The sequence below is a fragment of the Lepidochelys kempii genome, chromosome 2 (genome assembly GCF_965140265.1).
Source record: "Lepidochelys kempii isolate rLepKem1 chromosome 2, rLepKem1.hap2, whole genome shotgun sequence".
In the NCBI taxonomy this organism is placed as follows: Eukaryota; Metazoa; Chordata; order Testudines; family Cheloniidae; genus Lepidochelys; species Lepidochelys kempii.
The window spans coordinates 21,094,693-21,109,308 of NC_133257.1; the positions used below are offsets into that span (position 1 = coordinate 21,094,693).

At 43.4% G+C, this 14,616-nt stretch overlaps 1 long non-coding RNA gene across 1 annotated transcript in view; it reads right to left on the reverse strand.

Moving 5' to 3' along the window:
• Positions 1 to 406: 406 nt before the first annotated feature.
• Positions 407 to 14,616, reverse strand: part of LOC140905846 (uncharacterized) — an 84,326-nt gene continuing 70,116 nt past the window's right edge. The window contains exons 3-4 of the long non-coding RNA XR_012156962.1: positions 598 to 665; positions 407 to 490 (exon numbers count right to left, since the gene is read on the reverse strand). This is a non-coding gene — a long non-coding RNA (uncharacterized lncRNA). The remainder of the gene's footprint in view (positions 491 to 597; positions 666 to 14,616) is intronic.

Here is a 14,616-nt window from a genome sequence, read left to right on the forward strand (position 1 = left end):
ATCACCTCTAGGGCTGAAAATGTAGTTTGTTTTCCACCCCAATGTACCTGTTGTGATGGCAGGTGTGTGACGTGGCCATCTCTCTGCTGGCAGTAGGACTGAGGCCATTAATTAACATCACTAAAGTGTCAAACACTTGTTCAGTTCCAGTTTGCAGTGAATTGACGTGAGTGACCCATAGGCAAAAGTTTGCAGTGCTCATTGCCCATCCATGGAGTTACCCAGACACCATATCAATGTTCTCTTGTTTGTTAGTGCACATTCTTCTGAAGGTGCATTTTTAAATGTCACTCACAGGACTGGTTACCGATGAGGAAGATGGAATAGAGTGCTTCATCTGACTGATTACACCAGTCAAACACCACACCTGGAATTTCTATGAAGATTTTAAAATGGATTTAATCTTCGATCATTTATTAACCTAAAGCAAACACTTTGCATTTCATCATCAAATGTCAAGACAAAACTGTCTTCCTTCAAAATGTCGCATCTGGTAGATAAGAGAAAGAAAAAGAGTATCTTTAAAAAGTAATAGCCAAGCAAAGAGTCTTCTATTAAATGGTCACAGATAAATCAGCTTTAGCAATATCTACTCACCATAAGGGGCTCTCTTCATTGGGTCTAATGACACCCATGCAAATCCAAGGAGAAAGGATCATCTGAGACTGTGAATTGAAATGTAAAAACAAGGACAGTCATTGACATAGTTACCTGTTTGTATCCTATATCACTGATATCAGTGAGTAGTTACCTTTATGATTGTGGTTTGTCCGTGTGTCATTCTTGCACCCCTATAGTGAATCATGTCAAACAATCATTTTTCTCAGAAAGTCAGGTAACTGTAGATTGCACAGTTGTTGTAGCCATGTTGGTCCCAGGACATTAGAAACACAAGGTGAGTGAGGTAATATTTTTTATTGGACTTTCTTCTGTTGGTGAAACGGAGAAGCTTTCGAGCTACATAGAGGTCTTCTTTGGATGTAGCTCAAAATCCTGTCTCTTTGACCAACAAAAGTTGGTCCAATAAAAGCTATTACCTCACGTACCTTGTCTCCCAAAGTACCTGTAGAACAGTTTTCATTTAAATACACATTTGAGAAGGAGAAGAAGAGTCCCTGTGAAGTCAAGTTAGATATGTAGGAGAAGCCTGTGTTTGTTTACTAGCTAGACAGGGTAGTCAATTAATTTTGTCAATGTCCAAATTTCTTGGTCAAGGTATAGTGAAGATCCAAATCCCAGAAAAACCTTTTTTACACTGCAAGTGCCCTTGTTCAACATACAATCCTGTGTAATATACCCAGGGCTTATTGCTTTTATTTTTAGTGCATTAAATGAAAAATAAAATCAAACCACTGTATAACCCAAAAATAATTTTCAAGAAAGATGTAATAAACTACATCTGAGACGTTGAGAAAGTACATAGATAAAATGTCAAATAAATGCAAATATTAGCATGAACACACTTTCAGACAACTGTTTTCAGTTCTGAATTTGTTTTGAGTTTACAAAGAGTATTAACTTTGGTTTTGTCAAATAAAATTATTGGAGGCATATAAGCCCCTGATTGCCCCCACCTAGCTCCCCTTCCCAACCCCCCAATTATCCACCGCTCAGCTTAGTGTTACCATATTTTGAGTTCCCCCCAAAAAGGACACTGCTGGGGGTGGAGAGGGAGAGGGTGGGGGAGCTGGAGAGCGGTGTACTGTGAGGGGCACTGGGGGTGCTGGATGGGTAGTGTGTACTGGGAGGGGGTATTTGGGGAGTGCTGGAGGGGTGGGTGTGTACGTATTGGGAGAGGGTATTTGGGGGGTTTCTGGAGGGGATAATTGGGGTGTGTGATGGGTGTGTGTGTACTGGGGGGGTATATTTGGGATGTGGGAGGGGCATTTGGGGTGAATGAGGGGTACGTGTATACTGGGAGTGGGTGTTTGGGGGTGGGGGACAGATGAGTGTGTACTGGGAGGAGTATTAGAGGGGTACTGGAGGGCGTATTTGGGTGGTGCTGGAGGGGGTACCTGCAGCCTCACTCTCAAGATTGGGGGCAGTGCTGCTCCATCACGGTGGCAGGGCAGCTGGCACAGGCCCAGGACACAGCCTCTTCCTGTGGGCCTTTCCCCTACTCAGGGCAGGGAGCTGGGGCCTGGCTCTGTCACCCCTCCCCGCCGGACTCTGAGGCCTCATGGCAGGGCAGGCGGCCCAGCCAAGAGGTGCTTGGCAGTTTCACTTACCTGGGGACCAGGTGGCCCAGCTCTCCAAAAACTCCCGACCAACCACCAGCTCCCCACCCGCTCCACCCGGAGAGGATCCCGCCACCCCACGCACTGAGCCTGGATGCCAGCTCCTGATTATTCACCCATACGGCCCACTCTCCCCATCCCTGCGCTGCTGCCAGCCAGCGGAGGACAGAGCTGGTGGGACTGTGGTTACAGAAGCAGCTGTCCGGGGACACCCTGCATCCTACAGCCCAGCCCAACCGACCTGCTGCCTGCTAGGAGGGCCCTGTGCTGGGGAGCGGGCCGTGGTCTGCCTATTGACTACCCCTGAGTGAGAAGATAGGAAAAGGTCTATCTCTGCCACAGACTTGCTGAGTGGCTTTGAGAAAAGTCACTTATCCTCTGTTTACCTGTGTTGAATAGGTGCTCACAAGTAAGTATAATAAAATAGGTACCATAATACCAACCTCCCAGATGCTGTGAGGATTAATCACTATTTCTGTAGCAATTGGATAGCCTTGAAAAAAGGCACACTGGCACTGCAAAGACTCATTATATTTTTATCACATCCTCCTCCATGGTTAATAGATGTATTGAAGTTCTATGCTACATAGAAGTCTGCTTTTAGTTAACTAAACATTGTTGAAGATCAGGGCACTGCCTGTTTGTGTCACTTTCTGGAAATGAAGAGGAAGAAGAACCATCATGACTCTACAGCTTTCAAATGGTGTTCTCCCTCCAACCTACAGCCCCACAATAGAGTGAGCACCTGATCCTGCCAACACTTACTCTTGATTCATCTCAATGAGACTATGCTGTGAATTCAGACTCCTTTATAGGTCAGGCTCCCTTTATACCCAGGGTAAGTAGATCCGTGTCCAATTCCATCAAGGTAAATGGTTAATGACGAGCTACTTTCAAAGGCTATTTGATCAATATGTGGTTAGGCATGTAAATGCATGTGAGCAAAATCTTGTATCATCTTCAGAAGTGCAACAGAGGGTCTCACCACCATAAGGTACTGGTTATGTTTTTGCGCATGCAACTCCACTCTGCATGCTGATGCGTCAAATTCCTTGAAGGGTGCATTTACACTGACTGCATTCAGGATCGAAATGTGTACCTCCTATAAAATAAAAATTCACTTACACACTTAACAGATGGCTAAGCCCCAGGCTTGACTACTTCACTTTCCTCTTTGCTCAGAAATTAGGGCACAGTCCTAAGTGTCACCCATGGAAAAAATAACCCAGCATGCATTTATCCATTTTACCCATTCAGCATGTGCATCTATTTGGAAATTAGCCCAGTAAAGGTTTGATGACATAATCCATATTAAAAGGCTCTTATTTTTCAGAGACAGAAAGAGAAACTGATCTCCTAAAGACCTTGGCTTGGGGCTGGGATTTTCAAAGGAATAAGAATTCCTTATGTGCCATTGAAAATGCCAGTTTTAATTCTTATTTTTCACTTAAGGCTGTAATGGTGGAATAGGTGACAGATTTCACCCTGTTAAATGATAGCCATCTATGAAGTTTAGGCAAGACACTGAAAGGGTTTACCTCTATATCAGCATTACCCATGCAATGCATGGGGTATTTCTCTGTGCAGGTCCATTGATGTTAGCGGAAATCTTGCATGTGGCTTTAACAATTCACCCCTCATTATCTTGAGCATATCTCACAGCAGTGAATTTTGCACACCATGGACTATTTGACTCCAAAAGAAAGGAAACAAATTCACTGAACTCTACTTCTTGTTTAAAGCACAGCAACTCTGCATCTGCGTAATCCTTATTCCCATCATTACAGAGCATACACTGCATTTGCGGCAGGAGAGGCGCATGAGTATTTTGCAATGTAGTTGAGCGCTGCTGTCATCTGAAATATGTCCTCCTATAAAAGTAAGCGAGAGCTCACACTTGCTTGAAACCCACTTTAGATAATGGAATCTTAGTATTCCATTCCAAAAATCTATTGCAACAAGGGACTGTTTCAAGGAGGAATGATAGGTAGCAGGTCTTTGATGGGTGTTTGTGTTGCCCATCTGTGAATTCCCGTTGCTGTGCATAATTAGGAAGTATTTACATATGCTATTGCATCTTACTGTTCAGGGGCACTCTGAGCATGCCAAGCTACAGTGTCATAAATTGTATTGTAAAAGCAGATGGAGCTACTTGCTCAGTTAAAACTCACGGTTAGGCATAATTAGAGCTGCCTGTGTAAAATACTCTCTATTCCTCTAACAACTTATCAAGTTCTTTACATTGCACAGCAATTCAAATGAGACACCTTTTGAAATGTGTTCCTAATAAGCATTTTGATGCTGTATTTCAGAGGCAGCTCAGCCATTATACTTGTGAGCACAACTTCCAACCTCTGTCCACACCCAGCAAACCCCTTTCATTTTCCTCCCTTATTTGGACTTCTGTTATAATAATAAGAAAAGGAGTACTTGTGGCACCTTAGAGACTAACCAATTTATTTGAGCATGAGCTTTCGTGAGCTACAGCTCACTTCATCAGATGTTTACCGTGGAAACTGCAGCAGACTTTATATACACACAGAAATCATGAAACAATACCTCCTCCCACCCCACTGTCCTGCTGGTAATAGCTTATCTAAAGTGATCAACAGGTGGGCCATTTCCAGCACAAATCCAGGTTTTCTCACCCTCCACCCCCCCACACAAATTCACTCTCCTGCTGGTGCTAGCCCATCCAAAGTGACAACTCTTTACATAATCAAGTCGGGCTATTTCCTGCATAGATCAAGGTTTTCTCACATCCCCCCCACCCCCATACACACACAAACTCACTCTCCTGCTGGTAATAGCTCATCTAAACTGACCATTCTCCAGGTTTAAATCCAAGTTAAACCAGAACATCTGGGGGGGGGGTAGGAAAAAACAAGAGGAAACAGGCTACCTTGCATAATGACTTAGCCACTCCCAGTCTCTATTTAAGCCTAAATTAATAGTATCCAATTTGCAAATGAATTCCAATTCAGCAGTTTCTCGCTGGAGTCTGGATTTGAAGTTTTTTTGTTTTAAGATAGCGACCTTCATGTCTGTGATTGCGTGACCAGAGAGATTGAAGTGTTCTCCGACTGGTTTATGAATGTTATAATTCTTGACATCTGATTTGTGTCCATTTATTCTTTTACGTAGAGACTGTCCAGTTTGACCAATGTACATGGCAGAGGGGCATTGCTGGCACATGATGGCATAGATCACATTGGTGGATGTGCAGGTGAACGAGCCTCTGATAGTGTGGCTGATGTTATTAGGCCCTGTGATGGTGTCCCCTGAATAGATATGTGGGCACAATTGGCAACGGGCTTTGTTGCAAGGATAAGTTCCTGGGTTAGTGGTTCTGTTGTGTGGTATGTGGTTGTTGGTGAGTATTTGCTTCAGGTTGCGGGGCTGTCTGTAGGCAAGGACTGGCCTGTCTCCCAAGACTTGTGAGAGTGTTGGGTCATCCTTTAGGATAGGTTGTAGATCCTTAATAATGCGTTGGAGGGGTTTTAGTTGGGGGCTGAAGGTGACGGCTAGTGGCGTTCTGTTATTTTCTTTGTTAGGCCTGTCCTGTAGTAGGTAACTTCTGGGAACTCTTCTGGCTCTATCAATCTGTTTCTTTACTTCTGCAGGTGGGTATTGTAGTTGTAAGAAAGCTTGACAGAGATCTTGTAGGTGTTTGTCTCTGTCTGAGGGGTTGGAGCAAATGCGGTTGTATCGCAGAGCTTGGCTGTAGACGATGGATCGTGTGGTGTGGTCAGGGTGAAAGCTGGAGGCATGCAGGTAGGAATAGCGGTCAGTAGGTTTACGGTATAGGGTGGTGTTTATGTGGCCATTGTTTATTAGCACTGTAGTGTCCAGGAAGTGGATCTCTTGTGTGGACTGGACCAGGCTGAGGTTGGTGGTGGGATGGAAATTGTTGAAATCATGGTGGAATTCCTCAAGGGCTTCTTTTCCATGGGTCCAGATGATGAAGATGTCATCAATATAGCGCAAGTAGAGTAGGGGCTTTAGGGGACGAGAGCTGAGGAAGCGTTGTTCTAAATCAGCCATAAAAATGTTGGCATACTGTGGGGCCATGCGGGTACCCATAGCAGTGCCGCTGATCTGAAGGTATACATTGTCCCCAAATGTGAAATAGTTATGGGTAAGGACAAAGTCACAAAGTTCAGCCACCAGGTTAGCCGTGACATTATCGGGGATAGTGTTCTTGACGGCTTGTAGTCCATCTTTGTGTGGAATGTTGGTGTAGAGGGCTTCTACATCCATAGTAGCCAGGATGGTGTTATCAGGAAGATCACCGATGGATTGAAGTTTCCTCAAGAAGTCAGTGGTGTCTCGAAGGTAGCTGGGAGTGCTGGTAGCGTAGGGCCTGAGGAGGGAGTCTACATAGCCAGACAATCCTGCTGTCAGGGTGCCAATGCCTGAGATGATGGGGCGCCCAGGATTTCCAGGTTTATGGATCTTGGGTAGTAGATAGAATATCCCAGGTCGGGGTTCCAGGGGTGTGTCTGTGCGGATTTGATCTTGTGCTTTTTCAGGAAGTTTCTTGAGCAAATGCTGTAGTTGCTTTTGGTAACTCTCAGTGGGATCATAGGGTAATGGCTTGTAGAAACTCGTGTTGGAGAGCTGCCGAGCAGCCTCTTGTTCATATTCCGACCTATTCATGATGACAACAGCACCTCCTTTGTCAGCCTTTTTGATTATGATGTCAGAGTTGTTTCTGAGGCTGTGGATGGCATTGCGTTCCGCATGGCTGAGGTTATGGGGCAAGTGATGCTGCTTTTCCACAATTTCAGCCCGTGCACGTCGGCGGAAGCACTCTATGTAGAAGTCCAGTCTGCTGTTTCGACCTTCAGGAGGAGTCCATCTAGAATCCCTCTTTCTGTAGTGTTGGCAGGGAGACCTCTGTGGATTAGTATGTTGTTCAGAGGTATTTTGGAAATATTCCTTGAGACGGAGACGTCGAAAATAGGATTCTAGGTCACCACAGAACTGTATCATGTTCGTGGGGGTGGAGGGGCAGAAGGAGAGGCCCCGAGATAGAACAGCTGCTTCTGCTGGGCTGAGAGTATAGTTGGATAGGTTAACAATATTGCTAGGTGGGGTGAGGGAACCATTGCTGTGGCCCCTTGTAGCATGTAGTAGTTTAGAAAGTTTAGTGTCTTTTTTCTTTTGTAGAGAAGCAAAGTGTGCGTTGTAAATGGCTTGTCTAGTTTTAGTAAAATCCAGCCACGAGGAAGTTTGTGTGGAAGGTTGGTTCTTTATGAGAGTATCCATTTTTGAGAGCTCATTCTTAATCTTTCCCTGTTTGCTGTAGAGGATCTTGATCAGGTGATTCCGCAGTTTCTTTGAGAGCGTGAGGCACAAGCTGTCAGCATAGTCTGTGTGGTATGTAGATTGTAATGGATTTTTGACCTTCAGTCCTTTTGGTACGATGTCCATCTGTTTGCATTTGGAAAGGAAGATGATGTCTGTCTGTATCTGTACAAGTTTCTTCATGCAGTTGATAGATTTCCACTCCATACGGCTAAATGCAGTGCCTTGCATAATGACAGGTTTCAGAGGAACAGCCGTGTTAGTCTGTATTCGCAAAAAGAAAAGGAGTACTTGTGGCACCTTAGAGACTAACCAATTTATTTGAGCATGAGCTTTCGTGAGCTACAGCTCACTTCATCAGATGTTTACCGTGGAAACTGCAGCAGACTTTATATACACACAGAAATCATGAAACAATACCTCCTCCCACCCCACTGTCCTGCTGGTAATAGCTTATCTAAAGTGATCAACAGGTGGGCCATTTCCAGCACAAATCCAGGTTTTCTCACCCTCCACCCCCCCACACAAATTCACTCTCCTGCTGGTGCTAGCCCATCCAAAGTGACAACTCTTTACATAATCAAGTCGGGCTATTTCCTGCATAGATCAAGGTTTTCTCACATCCCCCCCACCCCCATACACACACAAACTCACTCTCCTGCTGGTAATAGCTCATCTAAACTGACCATTCTCCAGGTTTAAATCCAATTTGTGTGGGGGGGTGGAGGGTGAGAAAACCTGGATTTGTGCTGGAAATGGCCCACCTGTTGATCACTTTAGATAAGCTATTACCAGCAGGACAGTGGGGTGGGAGGAGGTATTGTTTCATGATTTCTGTGTGTATATAAAGTCTGCTGCAGTTTCCACGGTAAACATCTGATGAAGTGAGCTGTAGCTCACGAAAGCTCATGCTCAAATAAATTGGTTAGTCTCTAAGGTGCCACAAGTACTCCTTTTCTTTTTGCGAATACAGACTAACACGGCTGTTCCTCTGAAACCTGTTATAATAATGATAATCATGTGCACGTCTACAGCATCTTTCATTTAAGGATCTCAAAGCACTTTCCTAACATTCATTATTTAATGAAGCATCACAAAGCTCCACTGAGATAACATTACCCTCATTTTCTTTGGGGCACACTGAAGCACAGAGAAATTCAGGTCAAGATATTCAGAAGTTTCCAGGAACTTGGGGTGTTTCCATTTTGTATTGTTGTTGTCCAACTTGACACCTATAGCCTGTTTTCAAAAAGTGACGAGCAACCCATCTCCAAGTCACTGAGAGCGATGGGTCTTCAGTGCTCTGAGGGTCTAGGCACCGACATCTGGAGGTACCCCAAATAAGTTGACACTTTTTGAAATGTTGATCTAATGTGACTTGTTCTAGTCAAGCAAATCATTGGCAGAACTGGGTATAGAAGCCTAGAGTCTTGACTCCCAATCTCATGCTTTAACTAGTGGACACAGTCTCTTCCTTTAAAAAAAAAAGAAGAAGATGCATCAGCTGTGTAAAACATTTCTAAAATAGCCAGGAAAACCAAGTAACTGAAATACAGAATAAGCACGCATGGAGCTATCATCACATCCTCCTGATAATCACACGCTTCCGATGCTCCTGGGGTGATCATCCTGTGACTCGTTAGCAAGTCACTTAGCACAGAATGGGAGAACTGCCAGGATCAAATCTAGCCCTGCATCTTTGTTTCCTGAATGTGGCTTTTTCAGAAAGTTTTGTTAAACACTTTCCTAAGCTGTTAGCAGGTAAACACACATATTGTAATAGGTTACTGTCCTGGCTGGGGCAGGACAAGAGACACAACTCTGAAAGGATTGTGGCTTTCCCCATTTGGGAAGTGCACGATGCAGTGGCAAAACCTGCAGATGACACAAAATGATCTCAACAACAATGGAGAGGGTTATGTGAAGAATTAGGCGGACATAGCAAAGCTAAGCAGTTGGGCAAAACAGCAGCTGTAATTCACTGTAATCGAGAGTAAGGTGATACATACTGGAGGGAATAACTTGAACTTGCGCTATGGAAAGTTGAAAGCATTCATCCACAAATAAGGAGACCATGAGGTCATGTGACAGTATTTTCTCTTATTTCAAATATGGCAGTTATTCACTGAAGTCACTCCCTTGGGATACCATCTTTACAGCTCCCAGGGAGTGCCCAGGGACATGGCACTACAATTTGTAGATCTGAGTTCACATTCTCAGCCCTCTCTTTCCAGTTCATCTCCTTTATGCAACCGATTAATCTCCATGATTCATAGACTTCAAATGTCTGTCAACTTTTCCATCATACGACAAGAGGGAAACTTGCCTTCCTTCAAGAAGTCTTATATCTCCTCCTGCGCATCAGTCTTCCTCTTCAGGCAGAATCATCAGTGCCGATATAAATATCTAAACTGTGAATTTCCATGACCCTATAGCCTCTGATACTGCCTGTGAATCTTTCAGTCAAGAAATCGCCAGCTTAAGACACCTCTATAATGAATCTCTGACCTCATCATCAGCATTTCATTCTATCACATGCCCAATGGCCTCACTGTTGGTAACCACTAATTGCCTTTAATTTCTTTCCCTAGACATGGGATTTCTTCCTATTCTGACCCTCATGTGTGTCAGAACTGGCAAACTATCAGCAAAAATCCCTCTCTGTTTTCTCTTCTTTTTCTGAAGAATTTACCTCCTTCCCCAGTGTAAATCACCTGCAATTTGGTCTTCTCTTCTGCGCTTAACCAATTTATCCCTTCCTCTCACACTGTGCAGCCATCCTTCAGAAGCAAGCATGCCTCGCTAAGCCAGGCATCAGCCTCAAGAGCTTGAAATGTCACTGAACTCTGCTGAAAAATGTACTTCCTCCTTAATGCTAAGAGTCAATGATACGAGCTCATAATTGCCCAGTGTTGCCTACTGGTCCCCAGTTAACACACTAAACTTTCTGCTCCCCCTTTCCCTCAAGACTGCTCTGTTTCTCCTCCTTCTCAAGAACTCCTGCTCTAAGCCTCCCTCCCTTTCCGTCTCTAGTATCCTTCCCTAGGGGAAGGTCGCCTCTCTGACTGATTTGTAGTTTGATTTTTTTTCCTAGCCAGACTTCCAAAGTACTGAAATTGTTATTCCATGTGTTCATCATCTCTCAGCCCTGATCATGAGCATGATCCCCTCTGCCTCTTTGTCCCCTTCCAAACCACTGACTGAGGCTTCAGAGTAGCAGCCGTGTTAGTCTGTATCCATAAAAAGAAAAGGAGTACTTGTGGCACCTTATAGACTAACAAATTTATTTGAGCATAAGCTTTCATGAGCTACAGCTCATTTCATCGGATGCATACAGTGGAAAATATAGTGGCGAGATTTTATATACACAGAGAACATGAAACAATGGGTGTTACCATACAGACTGTAACAAGAGTGATCAGGAAAGGTGAGCTATTACCAGCGGGAGAGCCGGGGGTGGGGTGGGGGAAGAGACCTTTTGTTGTGATAATCAAGGTGGGCCATTTCCCAGTCTCTACGTAAAAGAATAAATGGACACAAATCAGATGTCAAGAATTATAACATTCAAAAACCAGTCGGAGAACACTTCAATCTCTTTGGTCACTCAATTACAGACCAAAAAGTGGCAATTCTTCAACAAAAAAACTTCAAAAACAGACTCCAAGGAGAGACTGCTGAATTGGAATTAATTTGCAAACTGGATACAATTAACTTAGGCTTGAATAGAGACTGGGAGTGGATGTGTATTTATACAAAGTAAAACTATTTCCCCTTGTTTATTTCCCCTCCTACTGTCCTTGTCAACTGCTGGAAATGGCCCACCTTGATTATCACTACAAAAGGACCCCCCCGCCCCCCCGTCCGCTCTCCTGCTGGTAATAGCTCACCTTTCCTGATCACTCTTGTTACAGTCTGTATGGTAACACCCATTGTTTCATGTTCTCTGTGCATATAAAATCTCCCCACTGTATTTTCCACTGTATGCATCTGATGAAGTGAGCTGTAGCTCACAAAAGCTTATGCTCAAATAAATTTGTTAGTCTCTAAGGTGCCACAAGTCCTCGTTTTCTTTTGACTGAGGCTGTTCACTGGTGTATCAGACACCTTGCTCTCACAGCTTTATTCATTTCTCCACCAACCATTTTCTGGTGTCTGTAATCAACTAGGTAAAGAGGAAAGGGAATTGTACTGAGCAGCAGATCAGCACTTCACAAGTTCTCTCCCTCTCCCCGACTTCTAAAAAGCATCAGTGACCAAGCAAGAGAAGGGAGCCAAGAGAAAAGCCTCAGAGGAAAAGATTGAAGGGCTTCTTTAAATGCGTAAGGATGACACTTAAGGACTGGTGATAACATGTTTACAGAACACAATCTTCACATGCCACAAGCTGTGTATCCTGCTTCATTTACATTCTTCATCCACAACATCAACAGGAACTTTATTATTTTTCACTCTGGTTGTTCATGGAGTTCAGCATTAGGGTTGGTGCTTCCCCACTATGCTAACCCAGGTATTTCTTACCTCTAGGAAGCCCAGAAGATCATTGGAAGCTGCCTAGAGTAAGGCAATAGACAAAAGGAACAGCTGGCCTACTGCCTGGCAACAGCTAGTTTCAGAAAGTAAGGTGGGAATCTCATCATCTGGGAAGGGCATCTGGGTGGAAGAAAGGGGGAAAGACCTTGTCAGGCAATTGTCTTGAGGAGAGAAACTCTCTTAGCAGCCTGTTATTCAGTGATTGCACTTCAAGGTCCTGCTGTACAATATATAACATTTAAATAATAGGAGGACTTGTGGCACCTTAGAGACTAACCAATTTATTTGAGCCTAAGCTTTCGTGAGCTACAGCTCACGGAATGCATCCGATGAAGTGAGCTGTAGCTCACGAAAGCTTAGGCTCAAATAAATGTGTTATTCTCTAAGGTGTCACAAATACTCCTTTACTTTTTGCAAATACAGACTAACACGGCTGCTGCTCTGAAACCTGTCATTTAAATAATAGCAAACCGGTCTACTTAAGGGTTTCTCTGTTGCTCTGTTAATTAAGACTCGTAGGGCTGAATCTGCGGATAGTTGCACTTAATGATGTACTGCCAATAGTTTAACAAAGGATAGCCATGAAAAAAATCCCCCCTTAGTTTGCTGCTTAAGAATCCATACAAATTAAGGCAACATCTAAACCTTATTACTTCTACCTTGGGAAACATGGAGGGCTTAACAAAATGAATCCATTCAAGTTCGCTCTGTTTTCTCCACATTCTCCCAGTGTTTAAACTAATGATAATGATACTGATCTCATTTGTAAAGAGCTTTGAGATCTACAGATGAAAAGTGCTACAGAAGGAGCTAGGTATTATTATTATTAAAATTAATAGGATTAAAATTATATATGCTGGTGCAAGTCAGTGTAGGTCCATTGAAGACAGTGGAGATATGCTGATTTACACCAGTTGACAGTCTGCTCCTCTGTTTTTATCTCCAGGTTTGATAGCCAAGACCATCTGATTGTTTCTAGAATGAACAATTTTTTACATGAAAACACTAATGTTTTTCTTGGCCATTACACTTGCTTCAAAGTGGAATTTTACAGGAGCTGGCACATTTGCAGAAACTTACTTTGTAATTTGTGGGTCTTTGATTCTCTGTAAGATGTTTTAAACTAACATCTGTTTATTTCATGTAGCTTTGTTGCTCAGGGAATTAATTTAGAAATGTCGTACACTAAAGGGTTACACTGCTTTGAGTTAGAAGGCAGCGGGAGTGCTATTTGTCTGGATCACAAAGATTAGCACTAATCACAAGAGGGAAAACATTTGGCCCTGTATTTAAAACTGGGCTTCATTCAAAGGCAGCACTTCAGTTGGTCTGATTAAAAACATTAAAATTCTTAGTATTTTGAATCAATCTGAAACAGCTTGCACATGTTAATTGTAGCATGTCATGCAGTGACAACAGTTATAATTATGGGTTATGTCCAAGGAGGAGAAGGCTCTTGTATCACATCTAAGCTACTTAAAGTCAGTTCACAGCATGGACCTTTTAAGACAGCCCCAGGCACCAGAAGGTGCAGCCCCCTTCTCCACCCTCCTGCCCCAAAGTATTCTGAGTGACTCACCCAGAATGCCTTGGGAGCTTTGAGTGTGGGAAATGTACACCTTCCATAATTGGTGCTTGTCATAAATATAAAGGGAAGGGTGAACACCTTTAAAATCCCTCCTGGCCAGAGGAAAAACCCTTTCACCTGTAAAGGGTTAAGACGCTAGGATAACCTCGCTGCCACCTGACCAAAATGACCAATGAGGAGACAAGATACTTTCAAAGCTGGAGGGGGGGGAGAAACAAAGGCTCTCTCTGTCTGTGTGTTGCTTTTGCCGGGAACAGAAAAGGAATGGAGTCTTAGAACTTAGTAAGTAATCTAGCTAGATATGCGTTAGATTCTGTTTTGTTTAAATGGCTGATAAAATAAGCTGTGCTGAATGGAATGTATATTCCTGTTTTTGGGTCTTTTTGTAACTTAAGGTTTTGCCAAGAGGGATTCTCTATGTTTTGAATCTGATTACCCTGTAAGGTATTTACCATCCTGATTTTACAGAGGTGTTTCTTTTACTTTTTCTTCAATTAAAATTCTTCTTTTAAGAACCTGATTGCTTTTTCACTGTTCTTAAGATCCAAGGGTTTGGGTCTATGTTCACCTATGCAAATTGGTGAGGATTTTTATCAAGCCTTCCCCAGGAAAGGGGGTGTAGAGTTTGGGGAGGATTTTGGAGGAAAAGACGTTTCCAAGTGGGCTCTTTCCCTATTATATATTTATTAGACGGTTGGTGGTGGCAACAATAAAGTCCAAGGGCAAAAAGTAAAATAGTTTGTCCCTTGGGGAAGTTTTAACCTAAGCTGGTAAGAATAAGCTTAGGGGGTTTTCATGCAGGTCCCCACATCTGTACCCTAGAATTCAGAGTGGGGAAGGAACTTTGACAGGGCTCCCTACAGCAGTGGTCCTGCTTTGTTGGCCAGTGCAGATGGGAGGTGGGCCATGATAAGCAGAGAAGAAACTGACAAAGACAATAGAACAGATTAA